The sequence below is a fragment of the Talpa occidentalis genome, unplaced genomic scaffold (assembly GCF_014898055.3).
Source record: "Talpa occidentalis isolate TD23 unplaced genomic scaffold, MPIMG_talOcc4v2.1 talOcc4.3, whole genome shotgun sequence".
Classification (NCBI taxonomy): Eukaryota; Metazoa; Chordata; class Mammalia; order Eulipotyphla; family Talpidae; genus Talpa; species Talpa occidentalis.
This window is the reverse complement of record NW_023603184.1, coordinates 71138191-71156558: the sequence shown is the minus strand read 5'-3', so window position 1 is coordinate 71156558 and position 18368 is coordinate 71138191.

The following is an 18368-nucleotide window of genomic DNA, read 5'->3' as shown; positions in this document are numbered from 1 at the left end:
GCGCACAGCTCCCCTCCCAGCAACCCTTCCCACCAGCCCCTCAAGCTCTGGCATCTGCCCCAACAGCCAGAAAACACAGGGATCTCCAACCCCGATCAGCGGCATGTTGGAAGGCCCGGAAACTGTCTGAGCAGCTGAGGGGAAGCACGCCTGCCTCCGCACACTGGGGATCCGAGAGAGAGACTGAGACAGGGACACAGAGGAAAGGGGCAGCAGCGGAGAGCCTGAGAGGGGCAGGGACACACAGAGAGAGTGAGATGAGGACAGACCAAGAGAGGCAGACAGCCAATCAGAGGGACCGACAGATAGAGAAGGGCTGAGTCAGCCAGGGAGGACAGGGAAGGAGACAGAAGTGGCCTCGCTGGCATCACTCCCCGTTGGAGTGGACACCCCATGCCTCGGCGGCCTCATCCCCCTCAGAACCCTGCCCCAAGTCGATCCAACCTCCAGGCGGGTGGGTAGGTGTGTGCGCAGGGAGGGGGACCTGACAAGTCTGTGGCCGGACGTGTGCACCAAGTGTGTCCCCGGCACCTTGACTGGGTTCGCCAGGCCCTGTAGGGCTCAGCCAGAGAGGAGCAGGGCTGACCGGCACACCTGGTGGGAGATGCCTCAGGCCCTAGCAGGGCTGTCCAGGCCTGGGTGAGGCGTGTGCAGGTGCCCTCCCCCGGGTGGGACTATGCAAGTGCGGTGAGCCAGAGACAAGCCTCCCCTCCAAGGGCAGCAGAGCGGAGTGGCCCACTCCCCAGGACTGCCCCAGGGAGAGGCTCCACCCTCTCGAGCTCCTCTGGGCCCATGGGAGACTGGAGCCTGGAGTTGCTGATTCTGCTGGGCCTGCTCCCTCTCCGGGAGGTTGAGCCAAGTCAGCAGCCAGAGACCAGAGAGTGGGCCCTGGCTACCTCTTGCTGTCCAAGGGCTCGGGGAGGCTTTGCTGCTGTCAGTGTTGTGGACTGGGCCTGGCATGGAGGGCGAACTGGACGTGGCCCAGCTAGCCATGTGGGAGGAGGGTATCTCTCTGAGCAGGAAGTCCAGGGAAGGGGAGCCAGGAATTGACATCATCTGGGCGAGATGACATGGCAAGGATGTCATAACCCTGGTCCCTAGGCAGCTGTTTCTGTACCAAACCTGACCCAGGTCTTGTGCCTGTTAGTCCTGTACCCAGCACCGTGTTTTGTTGCTGTTTGCCCACTTCTCCTCGCAACGGACCCAAAAAATTTCCCCGAAACATGTGTCGCACTCTGCTGAAATGCATGAGGAGCCTGTGTCGATGTCTCAGGTCAGTACTAGCACTCCCCCTGAGGTAACTAGGGAGGTCCTGGGACAGGTCAGGTCACACCAGTTCTCTGAGGCCCCCACCCCTCCCTTCCCCTTGTGAGTGTTGGTGTGCGAGGGGTGAGAGTGAGTGTGTGCGTGAGCAAGGATGGAGGTTCTGGGCCACCCAGGAGGCGGGTCATGTCTACACCAGAACCAGCCTGGCTGGTGGTGGGACCCAGAATGTCATGGCTGCTCCCTCTTGCCCCAGGTGATCGCTACCCAGCAGGTGTGTCTGTTTGTTCCCAGAAGGTGCTCTCTGTCCAGAAAGGTGATGAGGCCCAAAGAGTGCATTTCTACAACTGTCCTCCCGCTGCACAGTGTGGGATCTGTCCCAGCACAGAGCCCAGGTTGAAGTGCACCCGCAATTTTGAGATTGGGGCACATGTCCAATGGAACTGGCTGGAGTACACAAAGCCCCTGGAGGAGCTGTCTGATGGTGAGTGGCCCAGGCTGGTGCATGGGCCCGACTGGGCGGGGTCAGGTGCCCCTCGGAGGAGACCTCACGGGCTAGATTTGGACCACGAGCAGTATGACCTTGCATCTGTAGCTGCCGAATTTATGGAACAGAATCCAGGGCCCCCCTTTCTTGGACTGGTCTCTGCTCAGGGCTCTAGCATGCGGTCTGTTTGAAAAGGCAAGTGGCAATCTGGCATGTGGCTGATGGCCTGTCCTCTTGCATCTCTAGTGCCTTCTCAAGGAGCATAGCCGGTCTCCCCTGCAGCCCATGGGACAGGCCAGGAGCCCAGCCAAGTTGCTGATTGGAGACAAGAAGACACCAGGGGTCCTGAAAGGATAGGAGAAGCCGCTCCTGCATATGCTGTTCCAGAGCAACAGGGGAACGCAGCAGGCCTGCTGGTCAGACAGACAATGCCCAGGATACTGTAGGTGTTCCTGGGCACTCTGAGCCCACTAAACTCCTGCATAATCACCTGAAACTCCTCAGATTCCAGCAGGATGTTCCCAGGCTGCTGAGCTAATACCAGCCCTGCTGGGGAAACCAGGCCAGCACCTGCAACCTGTGGGACAACCTGCTGGGCACAAGCACACACCACCTGTTTGCGGGGAGCCAGGCCCTAGCCAGGCCCCAGCAGGGCATTCTGGCAGTGGTGTGTTTACACCAGCCCCACTACGGGAGACAGGTATAGGCCAGGATGCTTCAGGAGCTGCCCAGTGTGGGCAGTTCACACTCGCCCCTTCTGGGGAAGCCAAGACAGGAGCAGGATCTCAAAGACTTCTTTGAGGATTCTGAGATGAGAGGAGTGCAGCAGGAGGAACCAGACAATGACCAGGATGCTGTACCCCATGGAGACAGTGGTGAGCTCATTCCACCCCCGCTGGGACAGCCAGGCCCTGGCCAGGAGAATGCAGCTTATGCAGAGCGTCCTGAGTTCAAACCACGCCTGTGGGAAGAAGCCACCTCTGGCCAACATGCTCCAGGTTAAAGTGAGGGCGCTAAGCCAACAGCAGCCCTGCCTGGGGAACCAGCCCCTGCAGGGATCCTGAAGCACAAGCAGAGGGTGCTCACTTGATACCATTCCTTCAGGTCCCATCCCCTGACCCCTGTCCTGCCTGTCTACCTCTGGGTGCAGATTAAGCACCACTGACCCCTCTCCTCACCTCCAAACCTCTCCTCACGCACCTCCCTAGCCACATGTCCTCGTTTAACTTCTACTACCCCTCCACCCACAGACCCTTGGCCCTCCCCTTGTAGTTCAAATTCTTGTTCATTATAGAAATACTAATAAAGTTTGTTTTGTATCACCCAAGTTTTTTAATCCTTTTGTGTCCAGTTCTGTCATAGTGCTGGGCTCCTTCTCACTATGGCCTTGCAGAAGATCGACAACCCAGTGTAAACCCTTTAGCCAAACCACTCACGGCCCAGGCCCCTCAGGCCCTGATTCCCTCACATGCCTGCTGCCTCTGTTCTGAATTCTACTTGGGCGTTTTACAGAGAAGGAACCAAATAAGTGGTGACCTTGGATCTTCCCAAGTACACAATAGAGGTAGTACACATGGTAGGTATAATGCAAATTTGGTTTGTTGGGCCTCGCTGGTGTCCTAAGGGTGAAGTCTCAGCACTGTCACTGAGGCCTGAGTCTAGCCCAGGCCAGGGAGCTGGCCCTCCTAGGGCTCAGCAGACTTCTCCTGTCTCACCAGATGCTCCCCTTAGCAGTGTATTTCAGTAAATCTACCTGTTCTGTTTCCCACTCTGTCTCTAGTGAATCCTCTTATCCCCATGCTTCAAGCCTACACTCTAGTTCTTCTATGCAGAAAGAAAAAAAAATTGGGGATATTGAATTTTAGTTAAACAGTAGGGTTTTGTAAATGAGCAATATCTATCAAATCAGCCATATATCATTACATAAGTATAATCAAGAAATCATTATTAATGTAATGGGATATCCAGGGCTACAATTTTATTAAATAGCCTCACCCAGGAGCACACAATGAGATAGTGAGGAGTGGCAAGAGCTGCAGGCAGTGCCCTGATTACTTAATTTGAATGGTGGCAATGCTGACCTCCCTCAGTTATGGCTATAAAATAGACTACTGGCAGTGGTTTGTGACTTTCTGAATGATTCAGTGCTGAAAAGGAGCAAGATTAGAAGATGAACCTCAAAGGAAGTTAGGAAATGAGGCATTTTGTCCATGGGAGTGGACACAGGGTGTAAGATCTTTGTGTCTCATGTCAGTTCTCACCTCAGAGAGCACCTACCACAGAGAATGTCCCCTTTGTGTGGATAACAGTCAGCCTCTCTCCTTGGTCACCCCAGGGCTTATTCAACAGTCCCTGAAAGTCATAGAAATCGAGATCAAGGGTGATTTGATTGTACCTGAGTCCAGTAGCATGAGTTTCTTCTGATCATGGGTGATTCATCAGTCACTGTCACTCATGAATGCCAAGATTTCCAGTCAAAGAAATCTCAGCCAAGCTCTTGCTGTGATAACATCACTTAAGTAGACCAGACAGCTACACGGTAACAGGTGGATTTCTTCGCCCTGTTTACCCTGTTATGGATAGTGATTTGTTCTCAAGAGTTGACATCCATTCTGGATGTAAGATTCCCTTCCCTGGCTGCCAGCATCTCCATTCAAGAGCCAACAGATTGCCTGATTTACCAGCATAGAGCCTACATAACATTGCCTCTGATAAGGGCCACGTTTTATGGTGAAATAAGTATGACATTGGCGGTGTGTCTGCAGGAATCACTAATTCTACCATACAGCATGTCACCTGGAAGTTGATAGCATAATTGAAGGATGAGAGACATTAAAAACGTTCAACATTTTATCTTGGGCAAAACACTCTGTGATGGTGGAATGCAGTTTTCAACATGTATTATACACATTGAAGGAATGGCCAATATATAATCTGTGTTCCAATATCTAGAAAGCATGGATCCTGAAACTAAGAGGTGAAAGAAGAATCAGCCACTATCACCATTACTCCTAATGATCCACTGGAGAAATTTATACTTCTCACCCCACGCCTTACACCCTATTAGATTAGAGGCTTCCCAGGGATGTGAGGTGGGAGGTTGGGAGGCATACTTGTACCAGCAAGGTTGTGCTGGATTTGATGTTATATCTACTGCCTAAGCATTTATATTCCTTGAGCCAGTGAGCCATAATGAACTGTATTGTTATCGTTTTCAGGATAATTGACCCTGATTACTATGAGGAGCTAGGGTTGCTGCTGCACAATGGAGTAAGAAAGGAGCACGTGTAGAAACTCTAGAGAACTGGGGCTTCTTGCCAAGTAGAAATACAAACAGGCCATGCAGCAACCATGTCTTGATGGGGGTGAGGTACTCAGCCTCCAACTCCGCAGGCATGAAGAATGTTAGGTTTGCTCCAGGGAGAGGGGAATCTGGAATGAGTGTGGGGGAAAGAGACAAAGCACATTAATAATGGTGTTGTGACCACATGCATCTGTGGAGGCTTGGTCCATTAACTGAGACTTTTGTAGAGCTTGTCACTGGCCACCACGTCAAAGACCCTGTGACTGACTGGACTCCACAGAGGCCATGAGAAGATCTGAGTAGTGTAAGGAGTAGACTGTATTGGACATTTCTCAGGCCTCATGTCTTCTATCCCTTCAGTTCACCTTTTTACTGTTATAGTTTATTGTTTCATAGTGAGCAGTTTCATGCATGTATAACCTTCCCCCACCTTAGTCCAGCTGCACCTTATTTGTCACCTCAGGTCCTTTCTGAAGCCATTCTGTGAGATGACTGCTGAACCGGTCTGGCACCTGCTCACTCATGTACAACCTGGGAGAGGGAATTAATAGCCCATGTGGCGACCCTCGATCTATGGGAGATAGAAATCAGCAAGCAAATAGGTCCTTCCATCTTTCCTTCCATCAGTGGACAATTCAGAGGTGTATTCCACATCGCTCCTTAGAGGGTCTCGGGGAGATTGAACCCCAGTTGCCCATGGTAGTACCCAGGTCAGTAAAGCACCCTGATATCAACTTTTCTTCCACTCCCTGCTTTACGCTTCCTGTTCCCAGGGTAATGAACCCAAATAAACTATTTGCATGCAAAATCTCAAGTTTTTTTTCTGGCTAAGATATGTGTGTTACTTGGGGAAAATGGAGATGGGGATAAAGCTGCTGATATGGGTATGGAAAGGTATCCACAGGGAAAATTATCATTTATGCTAAACGCTGTTCATGTGAAAATACATAGACATATAAAGAGATGCATGCAAAAATGTCACCAAAATATTAATGCTTATTATGGTAAGATGACAAGATAATTTTTATTATATTTTCATAATTCAAAAGTTTTATATTTTATAAATGGTCTGAGTTGTTCACAATGAATGTGTGATATTTACATGATATACTTAGAGAAACACAGTAAAAATGGGAGTACAAATAATGAGACAATAAATAGACCTTTGGGCCAAGGTGGCATTTCTCACCTTAGACATCTACGCATAAAAATCTTTTTTTCCTGAAGCCAGAAAGCAAACCCTTCTCTGTAGAAGTAAATAGAAGTTTCACCTTGTCAAAAGAAGTTTCAAGGCATGAGCAGAGCCCACTAGTTGCATAGCAAGGGCTGGACTATAATCTGAGCTCCACTGGAACCTCTTGCTATCCTCACACACCATCCTCCAACCTTGCTGAAATCAGCTAACTTCAACTCCTACTTGGAGAAAAAGAAAAAAAAATGTTGTAAACTCTTAGGCATTTGGTATTTCCTCAAAATTCTCACTTATGAGAGATAACAAGAGGAATTAAATTGGCTTATGTGTTCCAAAGGCTGATTTGGGCCCTATGAGGAATGATGCCATCTATTTACAATTTTCTTTCCTCCACTATCCCTCCCTCTGATCCACACTTTCAAACCTTTTATTTATAATTGTCCTTAATATAGCTTGGTTCAGTTCCTAACCAGAACGTGCAGTGGGAAGGAATTGAGACTGTGTTTTTGAGAGGTAGGGGAAGTGATTAAACCCTTTTTATGAACTAGGATTTGAATTTTGGAAAATATAGGCAACTTTCTCTTTCTTTTTAAAGATTTAATTTATTTATATTAGAACTGGGGTATAGTCAGAGGCTTGGGAGGGTGAAAGAATTCACCAGAGACAGAGCGGGGAGCAGAACAGGCAGACAGACAGAAGACACTGCTGAGGGGGGCAGCGGGCGAGGCAGGAGAGGTCTGCCGTGCCATGTGGGTTTCTCCCTGGGCGGCAGGGAATCGAACCCACACTGCAGAAGCTGCGAACAGCTTCACAGTGCAGTGCTCCACCTGCTGCACCACCAGGGAGGCCCGCAACTTTCTATTTCTAAGAGTAGGTTATCACACCCCTCACAGAGGAAATCTTCTGGGTGAAGATTCTAAGTATGAAGGTTTTTGAAATGTGTACTGGAATGAAGAAGGTTGGTGAAAGCAGTTCCAAAATCATCAGGTGACAGCAGCTTCAAATTTTATTAAATCCTGACTTGAGAATTGAAGAAAATTTCCCACTGGGGAAAAAAAAAATGGAATGAAGGTTGAGTCTACAATCCACTTGATTCTACAATCCAGAAGAAAGAAAAGGCAAACTTCCTGCAAACATCAGTTTAGGGACTTAAACACACCAGAAACATCTTTTTTCAACTTCAAGGTGGATGTTTCTACCACCCAGTGGCGATTAAACAAACTGATGAACACTTTTTTAAGTTCAATATTCTTTATTGAAAACCATAACTTACAAGTCAAACTGTCAGGTCATCCCCAAACGCTGGGTTTTCCTTAAACCTCAGGTTCTCACTATCTCCCATTCCACATAGCTCCTTAGAGGGAGCAAAGACTAAAGTTTTGCCTTACCCTAAGCCTTAGCCTTCCTTTACCTTGTCAATAAAATGTTCTCAAAGCATGGTCCTGTTTTGAGAAGGCAGTGGGTGGGGCGTTTTGAGCTAGTGTGCCTGAATGTCATAGGATACCTGCCTATAGGATAAATCCCAGGTTTGGGATGAGCTAGCCACCCAGATGGTGGAGGCTTCAATTTTCGTAGTATTTAAATGTTATTTAGATATCCAAGCACTCCAGGAAGCTTCTAGGGAGCAGAAAATGTCCTCTTGGTCTTGGTCAGCATGTCAGTGGTTATCGGGTTTATGAAAAGTAAAAACCAATTTTCATGCACTTGATTATAAATAAGATATATTTCAGTTTAAAAAGTTATTAAAAATATATACCTTTAAAATGTTCAGTGCCAGGGATAAAACCTCAAACTGTTCTCATGACTTTGGACTGTAACTGCAAAAACATTGACTTCTCCAAAGAGAACATTAGAAAGAGAAGAAATGGGTATTTAATTGCAAGATATTTTGATAGGACACAGTTATTTCCATTTAAGTGATTCATTTTCTTTTTCTTTTTAACATCACATTTGATTTATAGTTGATAGTGCCTTGGAATGCTATTTAGTTATAAAACTGGAAATGCTTAATTCTTGAGTGATTTGTGCACAGCTCTTGCTTTCTGGCTCCTTTCTTAGTACGTGACTTCCATGACTGTCCTTGGACAGCCTGCTGACCATGCTGCAGGCAACTCTTGGCTGGAGCCTTCAGCCTGCATGGGGCAGTCCTGATGCCAGTGCAGATGGCGGGGAGTCTAGTTGCAGCTGGCTTTTGCTCTCCTCCCCCACCCATGCACTCTGGGCTCTTGAAACAGAAGAGGATGCTCTCCAGACCACGTGCCAGGTATGTATTTCCAACTTGGAATTGTTTGCTTTTGTTAAATCAGTCACTCTTTGGCCAACCTGCAAAAGCTGTTTTCTTCTCAGGGTTCTGTTTTTGTTCACCTGTTAAATGAAGGAGCTGGTCTGACTTAGTTGATGACACCCATGCAGCTGGTGAGACTTACCTGGGGTGATTTAACCCAAACAGGAAAACAGTTGCTGTAGCAGACAGTTTTCAGGGCTTTGGTTTAAAGAATGTCCATCCCTTGGCTTTTTCATAGAGAGCATGTTTTTTTAAAAACACATGCCTGGTGCAACAAGTTTATCACCTCTTCTTCACTGTGTGGCACTCAAAATACAGCTTTGTAATTAGGTGCTGTGAGTATGTTCTGTACCTTGCTCATCCCTCCTCCTCCCCTCAAGTCATCCACTCTTTGTGAGAATAAATGAAATCATTGAGAGTTATTATTATTGTTATCAAATTTTTTATGAAATAATTTTGACCATAAGATATTGCCAAAAAGTACATATATAAAAATATATATAAATGTGTATATATAAATATATGTATATAAATACATACAAATACATGTGTGCATGTGTGTGTATACAGAAATTACCTATTTATCCTTCACACTGCTTTCCCCAATGACATCAATCTTTATAGAACCATCATTTCATAACATGATTACCCCTTCCCCACTCTTATCCCCCAGCCATCAGTCCTGAAATCTGGAAAAAACCTAATCTCAAATGGCAGCATATTTGCAGCACAAGAATGAGGAACAGAGAATAAGAAGCCTTTCCTGGTTCCTGATCCACAGCTTATTGTGTTTATGTGATATGGCTTCTCAAGGACATAAAAAATTCCCTCAAACAAAAACCAATGGTTTATTTATATAAAGCAGAGGCAATGAACTCATGAATGCATGCATTTGCTTATTATTCTTCCTTACAGAGGAGATAGATGGATGAATCTATTTATCTCTCTGCCTACACATCTCTCTCTCTCTCCATATGCGAAGAAAAGTGGTTTAAGTTGGGGAAGTCAGTGAGGAATGATAGGAGGAGGACTTGGTTGAGTTGTGGAAAACTGAAGACTTAGTCCTAGCCCTGCTTACAGAATGAACTTGGCAAGTCATTATCTGAGACTTCATTTCCTCTAAAATGAGGAAGGAAGGCTGAGAGGAAGTGCAGTCAGAGGCTCAAACTGTACAATTCTATGGAGTGACCTTGACAGGTTGGGCTTTCTCAGAAGGTGACTCCATGAAGGGGCTTAGCAGGAAGGTTGCTTATTAAGGAGGAACTGAGGAGCATCATTGGGACTCTGGTATATAGCTTTATGCAATTTGAGGCAATTTTTCCTGGTGACACTTTCCAACCCTGGACAATAGGTCTTCACTGAAGTGTTACAGGGCAAGAGAGGGACACCCCAGAATCCCCAAACCTGCCCGTTCTAAATAGGTTCTGCCGTCTGCCACATCAAGACAAAACATGTAAGACCTTTAATGGAAAGTAACTTTAATACAATTAGTGTGCAATACAGAAAAGACAAAGAATATAGCTTCCAAATAAAGCACCTAAAGTTACCCATCCCCTCATGGGTAAATGTCCAGCCAAACAGGGTTCAACCAAAGCAGGGCCACTGAGGCCCAAAAGTCTGCCACAGGTCTAAGGCACCTACTGGTGGACCCATTGAAAAGGGTCAGAAACAGCCAGATAAGTCTGGAGGAAAACTGCGAAATCAAAATCAAGATCAATGCTGCCATTGGTCTCTCACCCACATCTGTTTCAGCCTGTCCAGGACCAAAAATCAAGCACAGCTTCCTCACATGTCTCTTCACTCCATGTGCCTCCTCCATGTCTCCTGGCTCTCCATCCAGCTTCCTTCCTTCACCAGTCTCTTCTTCAGCTTCTTCTCTTCCCTGCTCAGCTATACCCTCCCTTGGGTGGGGTAGGGAACCTGGCACCTTCCCTTTTCCTGGGAAGCACCCTGTTACAGAAGGACCATCTGGGAGGCCCATCACCATGTAAAAGCATAAGGTTGCTGTTAGTAAAATAATAGGATCTTGACATCATGTGGATATTGGTGATCATGCCACTCTACCTCTCTGTTGAACAGTGGAGGAAAATGTGGGTTCAGTGACTTGCCCATGATCACTCAGCAAGATTACAGCAGATTAAGTCTGTTCTTTCCAGGACAGGACTGTTCACATGGTATACACCTGATGGAGGACAGGAATAGCAAAACTGCAAAGGAGGACCCACAAGACCAGAAACCTGGCTCACATAGGAGGTGGGAGTAGAAGAGATTAGCATAGCCATTGACACAGCTATGGAAACCAAGATCCTTAGGTGCCAATGCCCAGATTACAAAGCATAAGATCCAAGCAGGTATCAGGCTGCTGTAGGGAGTGTCTAGAGCACAGGCCCAAGGGTAAGATACGGAGATTTAGCCCAACAGACCCCAAAGGTAAAGATATGGAGATTGAGCCCATTGAGCCCTCCTGTCCTTTTCAGATTCTACATAGTTATCCAAAATAAGCAACTGGGCTTCCCTGGTGGCACAAGATGCAACCTATGAAGCTATCCGCAGCCACTGCAGCACAAGTTCCATCCCCGGCCAGGGAGCAACCCATATGGTGCAGCAGACCTCTCCTGACTCGCCCACTGCTCCCCTCAACAGTGTATTTCAGTCAGTTTGCCTGTTCTGCTCCCCACTCTTTCTCTGATGAATCCTCTCACCCCCCCACACCTCTGGCCTGTACCGTGGCTCTTGTATGCATAAATAAAAAAAATCTTTAAAAAAAAAAAAAGCAACCAACCCAAGGCTCACAAGGAGTGAGCCCCTCCCAAACAGAGAAGACTATCAGTGCAGTCTCTGCACAGGGCAATCCCTCTGCCCACCTGTGCCTATGCAGGTGCTTCTTTTTACCAACTCTCTCCCTCTGCGGGGCAGCAGCTTCCTACCTGTCCATGACCCGTACTTCCCCTCACTGACCCCCCTCAGCGGAGGCCACTCTCCTCAAGGCCACCCACCTGCAAACATGCAGGCCTCTCTTAGCAAACCTGTCCCTTTTGGGGCAGCTCTTCTTGCCTGCTTGTGTCTATGCAAGTATCTTTATTCTTCTGTCCCTTTCCCTAACAAACCTGTTCTTTAAATATAACCAATGCCTCTGTCTCGTGGAGAAACTTGCCTGGGAAACTCAACGCGTGTTGCTGAAACGGGAGCTCTGGTAAAACCTTTCCCAGAGTGAGACCAGGGACCCCGCACTCCAAACCCATTAACTCCAAAAAATCCCATTCCATAGGATTCTTCATAGGAGCATAAAGAGGCAGGTCACAACTGTCCTGAGGGTGCCACACTGGACTTGGCCTCAGTCACAGCCCAGGGAGTCTGGAGCTCTAGCCTGCATTTTATGACAACTCTTCTACTCCCAGTGCCTCAGCCTTTCAAAGAAAGTGGCATTCATCCCTCTTGCTTCCTTTGTGCCTGTTCAGGGAATTTTTTCAAGTTGGTTTTTTCTCCTTGGCGTCTGGTTAAAAAGGGGGAAGTTAAAAATGCATTAGGATTAAGCCCAGTGGTGATGGTGCCTTGGTGCCTTTGGCCATATGGGAAATTCATCAATTCATCATGCAAAGCTGGATTGACAGAAAACAGAGGCAAGCCTGAGAGGATCAGGAACCGGCATTTTCCCCCGGATTTGCACAATTCACCCGCAAGCATCACTGGGGCTTGAGCTAAAGAGGCCCCAGGGGCCTGATAATGAACTTTGGGGTTTGTGTTCAGAACCAGTCTCTTTGCCTGGCAGCACTTGGGGTGGGGTTAGGGGGCGGGAATCAGAGGTAAAACTGCCAGAAATGGTTACATTTTGTAAGTAATGTGTCTTATCTTGTTCCATTCACAGAGGAAAAGAAAACATCAGCTTCAGAGCCAAACCTATTTCTGGGGGTAATCCATCTCTGTACAGCTGCTCCCTGTAAATCTCTCTTGCATTAGGTTCCAGGCGCTTTAGACTAATGCACACACTGTATTTCTGGGAAATTTAATAAGAGCCGGCTGTGTCTTTTGTAATCCGTGTTTCTGTGTCTTATCTCCACATAATGCGTTCATATGGAAATTAATTTAGTGCTCATCAGATAGCAGAGTGAATTGTCAAGGTGTGGGTTTCTTTTAAGCATTGTTTGAAAGTTCTTCCCCCTACCCTCCTGCAGTTGAATACTTAATATTATCCAAATAGGGAGAAATTACCTTGCTGCCAATACACAGGAATGATTTTAGAGCTGAAGGTGTAACAAGTTAATTCCCCAGGAATGGGGACTTTCCAGCTTCCTTGCCCCATCATGGAGTGTGGAGCTGAGCAGGGAAGGGGAGCAAGAGAAGGCAGGGAGAAGGAAGGAAGGAGATATCAAGACCACCACCTGGAGGAGACAGTGGAGCAGAGAGACATGTGCAGAAGCTGTATTTGCTCCTTGGCCTTGGGCTTGTACCAGAACTTGGGGGACATGGAAGGAGACAATTGAAAGAGACATAGATGTGGGGAAGAGATCTGTGGGGAGACTGACACTGGCAGCCTTTATATTGATTTGGGTTTTGATTTTGCTCTTTTCTTTTTGTTTATTTATTTTATTTATTTTTAATTTTTTATTTTTAAGCAAGAGCTGGGGTACAGGCCAGGTGTGCAGGAGGGTGAGAGAATTCACCAGAGCCAGAGCGGGGAGCAGAGCAGGCAGAAGGACCGAAGTACACTGCTGAGGGGAGAGCGGGCGGGAGGAGAGGTCTGTGCGCCATGTGAGTAGCTCCACAGCCAGCCGGGAATTGAACCCGTGCTACAGAGGCTGCGGACAGCTTCACAGCGCTGCATTCAACCTGCTGCGCCATGGGGGAGGCGCTGATTTTGCTCTTTTCCTTCTAGACTTTCCTGGCCCCTTTTGCCCCTTTCCTTTGGGTCCCCACCAGGAAATGCCTTAGACTCGGGTCCTGGTTTGAGCTAACTCTGCTTGGCTGGGCATTTACCCACAAGTGAATGGGTAACTTTCGGTGCTTGATTTGGAAACTGTATTCTTCCTGTTTTTCTTCTCTTTATTGCACACTAATTGTATTAAAGTTGTTTTCCATTGAAGCTTCTATGCACTGGAGTATGTTTTGTCTTGATGTGCTAGGTGGCAGAACCTATTTAGAGCAGACAGGTTTGGGGTTCCTGGGGTACCCCTCGTCCTGTAACAAAAGGATTCCTTCCCTTTTCACATCTGGGCCTGACCTGGCCCTCCATGGCCAGTGTATTCCCATCAAGCCCAGCTGTGCCCTACCTGGGAACCCTCTAATTTAGCTGACCTCTAGACACTTCCTAAATGCTCATTCTTTTCCAGGCCTTCTCTGTCCCTTAGTATATGCTGGTCCCTTTGCCTGGACCATCTTTCGTTGCCTTCTTCACTAGAGAAACATCTGCTTCACCTTTTAAGGCTCCTAAAATGTCACTCATCTGAAGGATTGGAGTTGGTATTCTTCAATAATGAAGGTGTCAGGGGCTGCTGGTGAGAGACATGCCTGCATGAGGAAACCCCAGGTAGCTGAGAACCTGATTAATTGCTCTCCCTCCCTGGAGAGATTCTTGCAGGGGTCCTGCGCTTGCTTATTCAAGTAGGCCATCTGTGACTGCTTTCACTGTTTTCATTTGGCATTACTGGGCGGATTGTCAATAATTCTTTGTGGGGACCTGCTCTACCCTTGTTGGCTACCAGAATTTAGCAGGCCTAGAAAAGCAGGGGGTGAGAAAGAAGGGCGGGAAGACAGGAGGTGGCTAATGAGTCTTCCTCAGTGAGCACACAAAACAGTGAAGGAATGAAATATAATCAGGAAGTGAATTTGCTTCCAAGGGAAAATTGGTGGAAAAATTATTTTTCCTCTGCTTTGGATTTCATTTTTAAAAAATGCCTTTCTCTTTAGTGGAGAAAAAAAGTTTTAAAAGGTAAAACCATGATGAGATACCACTTCATGTCCATGAGAAAAGCCCATCTTGAAATAAAAAAGTGCTGGCAAGGGTGTGGAGAAAAAAGAATCCTCTTACACTGTTGGTAGGAATGTAGACTGGCCCAGCCCCCATGGAAAGTTGTGTGGAGGTTCCTGAAAACACTAAAAATGGGGCCTCCCCTAGTGGCTCAGGTGTTTGAATGCAGCACTGTGAAGCTGTCCACAGCCTCTGAAGTGTGGGTTTGATCCTGGCCAGCCTCAGAGCTACCCACATGGCGTGGCAGACCTCTCCTGTCTTGTCCGCTGCTCCCCTAAGCAATGCTTTCGGTCTGTCTGCCTGTTCTGCTCCCCGCTTTGTCTCTGGTGAATCCTCTCATCCTCCCATGCATCTGCCCTGTAACCTGGTTCTTGTATGCATGAATAAATAAATCTTTAAAAAAAACAAAAACAACACTATAAATGGATCTGACCTACAACCAGTAACTCGACTCCTAGGAATCTATCCAAAGAACACAAAAACACTAATTTAAAAGGAAACCCGCACTCCTATTTATTGTTGCTAGTCGCAGGCACCATGAGCTCTAGCTCAGGGGTGATTCAGGGCCCATGACCATCTGCAAGGTGAACATCTCATGGAGGCTGTGTGCCCACAGCTCCAGTATGAAACAGTCCGGTCTCAAGGCCTGTCGCTCTTTTCCTCCATAGCAGCTAACTTGATAAGCTGCGATAGCTCAGGAATGCTCAAGCAAGGGAAAAATTAGAAACCAAAACAATGGGTCAAGTACCTTTATGGCAGCAGGTGTTCAGGACTAGAGTCATAAGGTTTGTCTGACCTCTTATTTATCAGTCTGTGGGAATAACAAAGTTTTGACCTTGAGTCTTGTGTTGTTCTTCCTGTCTCATTCTTAATAAATTATGTTTCCCCAAATAAACAATTATCTATGCACCACCCCCATCTCACAACAAGGAATATTGTTTCCTTGTATTATGCACAGTGAAGCCAGAATGCCCTCCCAGCCCACCCCACTCTAATCCCTTTGCAGGCCTGTCTGGGTCTCTGGGAAGGAACTGTGCCAGTCACAGACAACTTCCCTATTAGTGCAAAACAAAGAATACTGCTTCTGTAGTGGAGTCACATTCACTTTCTGGTTTCATGCTTGCCTCCAGTTCCCCTAAGAGCCCTCAAGCACCTTCTAGGCACAGCCTGCTTAGAATAAAAAGATGAATCGCACATGTTCTGAGCCTCAAAATGATTTCAATTCCGGAGAAAAGTGTTTCTCAATCTTTTTGGACCCCACTTCACAGTAAGGAATGGAAAAAAAATTTAAAGATATTTAATTGTGATGAAATATACATAAATAACCATCTTCATTTTTAAATGTGCGGTTTAGCAGTGTAAGTATATTAATGTTGTACAACAGATCTTCAGAACTCTTTTAATCTTGCAAAACTGAAACTCTATACACATGAAACAATAACTCTGCTTAAGAAATATTCTTTTATATTACTATCCAGCATATACATTACAAATACACATCTCCCTGAATTCTCATGAAAAAATAATTGCTTTTACTATATGAGACACACACTGATATTTTCTTTTATTGTGTTATCCTCCTAATCTAATCTGTTATTTTTCATTCTATTGTACTTCTTTTAGAAAATATTGATCAAGCCCAACAACTTATTTCACGACTGATTTCACACCTGTGCTTTGAATATTCTACTACAGAATATAAACAACACCACAAATAGCCTCAATCCAAGGCAGAGTTAGAACACAAGATACAGGAAAGAAATTTCTGCGGGATTCACAAAAAGCAGTGGACACATTGGATCAGGAAGTTCAAGAAAGCTTTCTCAGAAATCTGCTTCCAAATCTCAGAGAGATTTCAACTGAGTAGGGGGTAGAGGAGCAAAGGGTTAAAAGGAGCATGTTCCAGGTAAATGAAATGGTGAGTGTGATTCTTACTGCACAGCTTATTGATTGAGCAAACAAACTCATTTTTGAAGTGGGGATGGTAATGCAAGAATTAAATGAATTGATCTGTGAGAGACACTTTAAAAAGTGCCTAGAACATATGAAACAAGCAATGTTAGTTGCATTACTTGTATTATATTATGCACACATCACTTATAAAAACCATTCATCCAGATACTCCCCCTATTCACAGCATCACTGAGCAGCAAAATGGAAGATATTTTCCACCAAGAAGCTTTCCCCAAACTGAAGATATTGACATAAATTTAATAGACTATTGTCTATGGAACAGTAAATAGTAAAATAGCAAATGTAGCAATAATAATAAGCTAACATTTATTGAATATTCAAGGTTGGTACTAAGCTAATCTATAGTTAAGAGGATAGTCATTCCAACTTAAACACTGGACTATATGGATTCTATATTGATTCTTCTTTGGGAGACCTCTGCCTCCTGCAAAAGGGCAATAATGGAGAAGAAGAGAGATTGTTAGGTGGAGAGAAGTCTCTTAAAATCTAGACAGGCCTGGCAACAGTTGTGTGGATAATGACAGAAGTATCATGTTTTTGTTTGTTTGTTTGGGTTTTTTTTAGCAACAACTGAGCTGTTGCTGTGCCACTATGTCTGCCCACAGAGGCCAAGAGCATTTCCTGGGAAATCTTTGACGCAGACTCCAGAGCTGACCTGAAAATTTCCCGCTTCTGAACCTAATATATCTTTGTAGATAACCCTAGGCTACACATTGTTTAACTGTCATCACTTCCTAGTGATCAGACTAGGAAGTTCTAGCAAACCTCAACATCGGTGACATGGACCTTTTGACACAGCATGAAGATGATTGAGTCTGAATATTGAGCTACATGCTAGCTGACTGAAGACCAGGCACCAAAGCATCTATTCCTTACATAGGAATGTCTCTTAGGCCCTCATTCAGAGCATGTTAATTCTTGTATAAGGTATGAGTTTGATCATTACAAACAGCCGGTATTCTATCTTGATGCTGATTAAAAGCATCAAGTTAGAAGGGATTGGGGTGCACACTGGATAGTGTTCTGTGTCAATGAGATTGGCCATGGGGTACCCAGGTTAAACATTATTTTTTATTTATTTACACATACAAGAATTAAGGTGTAGGCCAGAGGTACGGAGGAGTTGGGGGAAGAGGATTCACCAGAGACTAAGTGGGGAGCAGAACTGTCTGATCTACTGAAACACACTGCTGAGGGGAGTAGTGGGCAAGACATGAGAGGTCTGCTGCACCATATGGGTCTGCTCCTTGGCTGGGGAACAAACTCATACCGCAGTGGCTGGCAATAGCTTGATAGCGCTGAGATTTTAACCCCTGTACCACCAGGGAGGACCCCAGATTAAACATTATTTCTGGGAGTTTCTGGGAAGGTGTATCTGTGTTTCCACATGAGATAAGCATTTGAGTCAGTGGACTTAGCATTGTCCTCCCCAGTGTGGGTAGGCATCATCAAACCCCTTAAGGGGCTGAACAGAAGAGGTAGAGAAAGGAGGGACTTGCCCTTTTTGCTTCCTGCAATGCTGATGGAGCTGGGATATCCATCTTCTCACCCCTTGGGATGTATAACTTTTGCTCCTCTGGTTCTCAACTCTTCAGACTCAGACTGGAATTAAACCAAAGGTTTTCCTCAATTTCCAGCTTATCGATGGCAGATCTTGATATTCTCTTCATATTCATGATATATGTGGGTATATATACACACTGAGGTTAATGTATATATATATATATATATATATATGTGCTATTTTTCTGTTTTTCTAGAAAACCTTGGCTTGTATAGAGTGTGAGGGGAGTCTACTAAAGATGGGCATGCTGACTGAAAGACTATGAGGGAAGAGGAAACTGAGACATTACACATAATAAAAGCATGTGCACAAAACACAGTACCTGAAGCCATTAT